This window comes from Nicotiana attenuata, unplaced genomic scaffold (genome assembly GCF_001879085.1).
Source record: "Nicotiana attenuata strain UT unplaced genomic scaffold, NIATTr2, whole genome shotgun sequence".
Lineage (NCBI taxonomy): Eukaryota > Viridiplantae > Streptophyta > Magnoliopsida > Solanales > Solanaceae > Nicotiana > Nicotiana attenuata.
In genome coordinates this window covers 95,048-102,353 of record NW_017673134.1, presented here as the reverse complement: position 1 = coordinate 102,353, position 7,306 = coordinate 95,048, and positions in this window count along the sequence as shown.

Sequence of the window (7,306 nt, the reverse complement as noted above, 5' to 3'; positions counted from 1 at the left end):
ATTCATCTCCTTATGAAGTATGAACTTTCTACTTCTAATGACTCATTTTTTAAGTCAATTTGAAGGGTGAAAAATTGAATTTTGGGATGAGGGAGTTTGGTTTAATTACTAGATTTAATTATGTCAATCAGTTTTCAGATTTTGGATACACTTCTAGTTATGTAAGCAAGCTAATGAATAGCTATTTTCCAAACAAAAAAAGAGTAGAGAAGTGGTATCTAAAAAACATAGTGACAAATAAATCTTGGGTGAATGATCAGGATGCTGTAAAGTTGTGTATTTTTTATCTTCTGAAATTTTTTGTTTGTCCTTCTGACAAAGACCATGTGTCCTTTATAGACAACTTTAAGTTTTATTTGGTAGAGTCTGGTCATTTTCAGTCATACCCGTGGGGTATTAAATCCTTCAATCAGGTTATGGAATCAGTTAGACATCGTCTAAATCCCCGTGTACATTCTTATCTCATACGGGGATGCTCATTAGCCTTGCAAGTGTGGCTATATGAGTGTTGCTCGACTGTGAGCACGGAGATTGCTACGAGGTCTTCTGACTCAATACCTCGTATGTTAAGATGGTCAGCTTCTAAGGGGCAGATTTGGTTAACTGCCTTTGAAGAGAAGGTCATCAAGCCTGAGTGGATTAAGGTATTTTTTTCAGTTTTTTGTTACTGTCTACATTTACCTACATAATATCTACAATTATTCTACATTTTCTGCATTATTGGAACTTACTTTTTTTTTCATCATTCAGTTCACATCCATGACTGAATGTGGAGAAGAGATTGCAGTTCTTAATTTGCCAAAAAAAATTGATTATGGAGCTGAGCTGGGTGCACAATCATCAGAGGTTCCAAATGTTGATTCTCCAACATTGGAACCCAAACATACAGAAGCTCAACATGAAAATGATTCTGTGGCTAAGAAGCTAAAGAAGCTGGAAAAGGAAATTAAGCAGGTATTAATATTAACTACAATATTTTTATATTTTATCTACATTTTCATAACAATTTATGTAGTCTGCAGTGTAGCTAAATTGTAGTATAATTCTACAATTCTATATTTTTTACTTGTAGGTTGATGAGAAGGTAGATGGTTTTAGGAAGGCTGTCTTTGAGGAACTCAATAACCTTAGAGTTTTTGTGGATGAATCTGTGAAGAATGTGGTGAAATTGATAAACAGGACAAATGTTGTGGATGAGGCAAAGGTAATAGTTGACACATATTTATATACCAAAACAAATTATGTACACTACAAACTATATACTAACATTAAATCTATAGTTTGCTGGTAGTTCAACCAAAAATAATGACCAACCACAAGGATTGAACAACCAGCAATTTCATTGCAATATTGGTGCTCAAGTGCATACAAGCACAAGCAACATATGTATCTACAAACTAGCTAAAAATTAGTTTTATTATTAACATTTTACCTATAAATTCCTATTTATATCTACAACTTTCAATACAGTATTATATAGTATTATTTACCTTTTATATTTTAAATTGAAGCTGCAGTTTGTCAAGAACATGTTCCAGCACATGGGGACTTATATCCAGATTTTCAAGAAGCAGCTGAGGTTGAACATGCAGGTATAAAATCATGCTGTCATTCATAAAATGTAATTTTTCTTTATACTATTTTACATTCATGTTAAGTAATATATGTTTTATGTAACAGATATTGATAATGTCAATGTGTGTTCCCCAATTCATGGAGTGACAGTAGCAGCTGAAACAGAACAAGTCATTGAGACACATCAAAATGAAGGTGAAGATGCACTTCATGTGGATGAAGTTGTTCCTGAAGGATCAGGAATTGATAAGAAGGGTGTCACATTGGATGACTTTGAGTTGCCAGACAACTTGACACAATTGGTTATGTTTGGAGAGCCCATACCACATGAAGCAACACCTATTCATCCGGGGAGAACCAGGCAACCGGGGAAACATGCACGATCACCTTTCATACCTCTATACAGTTCTGGAGGCAGCAGCTCTATTGCACCTAAATTTTTCTACCTCAAGCACCCCTTCATAACTCTAATTGGTGAAAATGTAGATGCTGATGTGTTAGATAAGTTCAACAAGTGGTTATACCACCGTAGCGACAAAGTATCTAAGAGGTGTGAATGCTTAGTTTGATACTTTAATTTCATCATTTTAAAGTATTAATATCTAATTTATTATGTATTTTTTTACAGGAGGAAGGCTCCCTTTTCAACAAAGGATAACCAAATCAAGCCTTGGTTAGACCTTGGAGTTGAAAAGGTGGATAAGAAGGAGTGGTTTTATTCCCTTGCTCATCCAGGACAAGTCCTCAGTAACTCTGTAAGTATCAAAGAATAAATTCACAAAATTAAGTTTGGTTTTATCTTTTATAGTGTAAGTGTAGGTACATTGTAGTTAATTTGTAGTTATAGTGTAGTTTAAGCTGAACATTTACAAATATGTGCTATCGTTTGAATGTCAATGTTATTTATACCTTATGGTAGTTGTTGTTATTAGCAGCTAAAGTGTAGATAATTATTAGAACATTTGAATTCTGCCTTTTGTAGTTTAATATGAATTTGAATTGTAAAAAAATTGCAGTTACAGTGGGGCTAATATTATATATTATTTTATTTTGCAGCACATTGATGTTATTATGTATTACTTGAGAAAAAGAGGCAAATATGGTCCCAACAACAACAACACTAGGTTTACGACAACCGATTGCTTGTTCAAGTCAAAGATTGAACAAATTTATGAGAAGTTCATAAGTTCTCCAACAGAACAGAAGTATTCGGTTGTTAAACCCGATGATGATGTTACAGAATATATTCTTGGGTATAGAATTCTTGCTAATGTTGCCTGGGATGAAGTTCACTATGTCATCATGCCAGTGAATATTTTAGAGAATTTCCATTGGTTGTTGGTCGTTTTCGACATAGCGGACAGGCAACTTTATGTGTACGATTCTATAGTTTCTTCACACAATCATAAGGCTGTTGAAGCATGTGTTGAGAAGTTTTCAATCATTATCCCTTCGTATTTGTCTTGCACTGGTTTCTACGGGAAGCATAAAGATATTGACTTCAAGACCACAAAGGCATACATTGAGAAACCAGTTACAGACCCTCTCAACATACAGTGGTTGGTTGCGGAGATTCCTCAGCAAAAGGAAGGATCACTGTAAAAAACCTATTCTCTCTTTCTGATTGTTTAATTTTTTTTATAATCATTTGTTAAATAATTCAAATTTTGTGTCTTATGCAGCGATTGTGGTGTATTTGTGGCTGCTTTTGCGGAATATGTTAGCCTTGGAGATTTGTCAATCCCTCCAGAAGACCTTTTGGATATCGACCAACACCGTACACGCTATGGAGCTCTACTATGGGACTATGCTACAAAGAAGCAAGAAGATGGGTCAATCAGTGATAGTGAAGTTACAGGAAGGTTAGCAAGGAGGAAGGGTGCACCTGCTTTGAATGAGAAGACTAGAGTGCATAGAAAGAAGAAATAGTGTCCTGTTTTCCTAGTTTTCTTGATGCAAATTTGTAGTTGAAGGAGAATACACTACTTTATGAACAAAATTATTAAGTTTTTATTGCAGCATACAATATTGTTTTGTTATTTAATGTTTCATTATTAGTTATTTACTTCAATATAAATTGGCTTGTTTACAGCACCGTATCATCTTTATATTAAACATGAGTATTTTCATGAATATAGTTATTGTATATAAATGTTGCAGCTTTTTATCATTGTAACGACCCGACTGGTCGTTTTGCATTTCCAAACCCCGTTCCCTTAAATAATACTTTCCGCATTTGCTTTAGCTAATTTATGACTTGCGGGGACGGGTGGTTCGGAAGTTAGAAGAGTTTTGAGCAAGAATAAGCCTAGTTGTTTCTTTAAGTTTCTTCAAAAAGGCCAAGTTTGACTTCGGTCAATATTTTGGGGGAACGGACCCGGAATCGTGATTTGGCAATTTCTGAGGGTCCGCGGGAAAATATGGGACCTGGGCATATGCCTGGAATCGAAATCCGAGGTCCCTAGCCCGAGTAATGAATTTTTTTCGTGAAATTGTTAAGTTAAAGTTTCAAGGATTTAAATAAACTAAGAAATCATTGTTTTCATAGGTATCGGGTTCGGATTTCAATTCCGAAACTTGGTACAAGTCCGAAATATCAGTTAAGACCTACCCGTAAAATTTGGTGTCCATCCGAGTAGTTTAAGGGCGTTTTGACCCGTCGAAGGAGAATTAAGAACTTGAAGTTCAATGAATTGATTCATTTGGTTTAGGCGGTTGATTCCTCGATTTAGCATTGTTTTGAGTGTTTCGAGGGTTCGAATAGGTTCGCCTCGCGATTTCAGACTTGTCAGTATGTTCGGGGGGGGCTCGGGAGCCCCGAGCGTCAAATGGTCGAGGTTCGAGTGAAGTTGAAAACTTAGGAAAAAGCCTCATCTGCTGCTTCTGTCATAACCGCTTCTGCGGCTCTTGGACCGCAAAAACGAGACCGTAGAAGCGGTCGTTTATCGCAGAAGCGGAAGGGGCCAGGCCCAGGGGAAACCACAGGAGCGGACTCCTGACCGCAGAAACGGTCCATCCGCCCAGGCCCAGAACCACGGAAGCGGTGGCCTTTCCGCTTAAGCGGCCTCGCAGAAGCGAGGTTTAGACCGCAGAAGCGGCCCAGGCCCCCTTGGCCTTTTCCACAAAATCGGCTCACTTCCGCAAAAGCGGAACCCGTAGAAGCGGGATTCCTTCCGCAGAAGCGGAAATCACTGGGGGTAGAAGGGTTCATTAATACGAACCCAAACACATTTCTCTCATTTCTCACTACACACTTGGGCGATTTTGGGGGTTTCAAAGAGAGAGTTTCCACATATCATCGCAAGATAAGTAACTCCTACCTACTTTTAGTTCAAATACATAAACATTAGGTAGATTTAACGCTAAAATTAGGTAAAAATCAAGAGATTAGAGTTAGACCTAGGGTTTAGTCAAAACTAAGATTTAATCTTATAATTTACCATGAAATGAACTAGAAATCACATAATTGTGATCCTTAGGTGATAGAGAACAACTTCCTTCGAAAAATATTAGAATCGGGGTATGTGAGCCCGGGGTCGGAAATTAGGAAAACTTGTATTTATGGTTAGGAAATTGCTTAAACAATTAGAATTTAACCTTGTAAGCTCTTATTGACTAGTTCTTGCTTATTTTAATTAGTTGGTGCTCGTTTGGCTACGAATTGAGGGTTTGGGCCTATTCTTGATATCGGAAGTGCACTTCGGAGCGAGGTGAGTCTCCTTTCTAACCTCGTAAGAGGGAATTGTCCCCTTAGGATTATTGTTTGAGTGTTTGTTGCTAAATGCGGGGACTACACACGCGTTAGGTGACGAGAGCCCGTGCGTAGCTACTACTATGATAAATGTCCGGGTAGCTTAGGGCCTACAACATGCCTATTAAATATATCTCTTATGTTAAATCGTTGTTATGAACACCTAGCGTGTACTAGAGACTTAAAAAGGGATAGGAGCATACTTGTATAGTTAATTAAGTGTGATTTGGTATTCTTGACCATTTATGTGCCATGTGTGTGAACTTGATATTCCGTCCTTATTTGTGGATCGGTCCGATCGCCTCGGTAGGAATAGATGCATCTATAGGCGCGCCGTCGACCCTCGGCAAGTGCACAGTTTATTTCTGTTGGATCGGGCCGTCGCCTCGGTATTATGTGCGCATGTTAATTGTGGAAAAGCCTATACATGCTTTATTTTGCCATTATCTCATATGATAAATTATAAACTTGATGTTGTAAAGTTCTTGACTTATACCACTTGCCATAAACTGTTGATACTTGTAAATTCCATGATTTGAATACGTCATACTTATATATATATATTAATTGACCTTAGTAAGTATCGAGTCGACCTCTCGTCTCTACTTCTTCGAGATTAGACGGGATACTTACTGGGTACATATTGTTTATGTACTCATGCTACACTTCTGTACTAGGATTTGAGGCAGGTGGATCCGGACATTACTCTGGTGCATATCAGTGAGCGCATCTGGGACTTCTACGGTGAGCTGCACTCCCTTCTTGCCGATCCGCAGCCGAAGAAGTCTTCCTTGTATTTTTTTTGTTGTTGTTTCTGTCTATCCTAATTCAGACAGTAGGATAGGGCATTATTCATTTTGTGTATATTATACTAGTTGCCCGTAGCTTGTGACACCAGGTTCTGGCACACACAGTAGTAGACTTTATTTTGGGTTGTATAACTGTCTTTACATTTTATTTATCTTTACTGGTTTATGACTTTAATTGGGGGGAAAATCTATTATAATAGTTTTTGGTAAGGGTAACATGAGAATTTAATTATACTTCCGGGTTGGCTGGCCTGACAAATGGTGTCGGGCGCCATCATGACCTATTATTGAAAATGGGTCGTGACAACATGGTATCAGAGCACTAGGTTCACGTAGGTCTCACAAGTTACGGGCAAGCCTAATAGAGTCTTGTAGATCGGTACGGAGACGTCCGTATTTATCTTCGAGGGGCTATAGGGTGTTAGGAAAGACTACACTTTATTCATTTTCCATCGTGCAGTAGTCAGTATACTAAATTTCCTCTTCTATTCTCTCACAGATGGTGAGGACTCGTACCGCCGACGTTCCGGACTCGGGAGGAGCTGCTCCCCCCGTTGCCAGAGGCCGAGGTAGAGGCCGGGGGAGGGCACCGGCCCGCGGTAGGGGACGAGGGCATCCCAGAGCTATTCCAGATGCACCACCAGCAGACCCTGCGAGGGATCCCACTACTGAGGAGCAGGGCGAGGCGCCCGCAGCTGTGCCTACTCCGGCAGATTTCATGACTGCGCCGGGATTTCAGGAGGTCATGGGTCGTATGCTCCGGTTCATGGACACCATGACTCAGGCTGGTTTATTTCCAGCAGACCCAGTTGTTTCGCAGGTAGGAGGGGGAGCACAGACCCCTACTGCTCAGGTTCCAGGTCATGTAGCCGTGGTATATCAAACTCCGGGTGCACTACCCGCAGAGGGGGTTCAGCCAGTTGCTGCAGAGGTACCCCAGCCAAGGCCGGCTGTGGAGTTCGATCCGTAGAAGTTACTAGACAGATGGACCAGACTTCACCCTCCAGTCTTCGGAGGTGAGCGTCATGAGGACGCTCAGGATTTCATCGACAGGTGCAGGGACAGACTGCACGCTATGAGGATATTGGAGTCGCATGGAGTCGACTTCACTACTTTTCAGCTTGAGGGCAGGACCCATAGATGGTGGCAGTCCTATGTTCTTGGTAGGCAG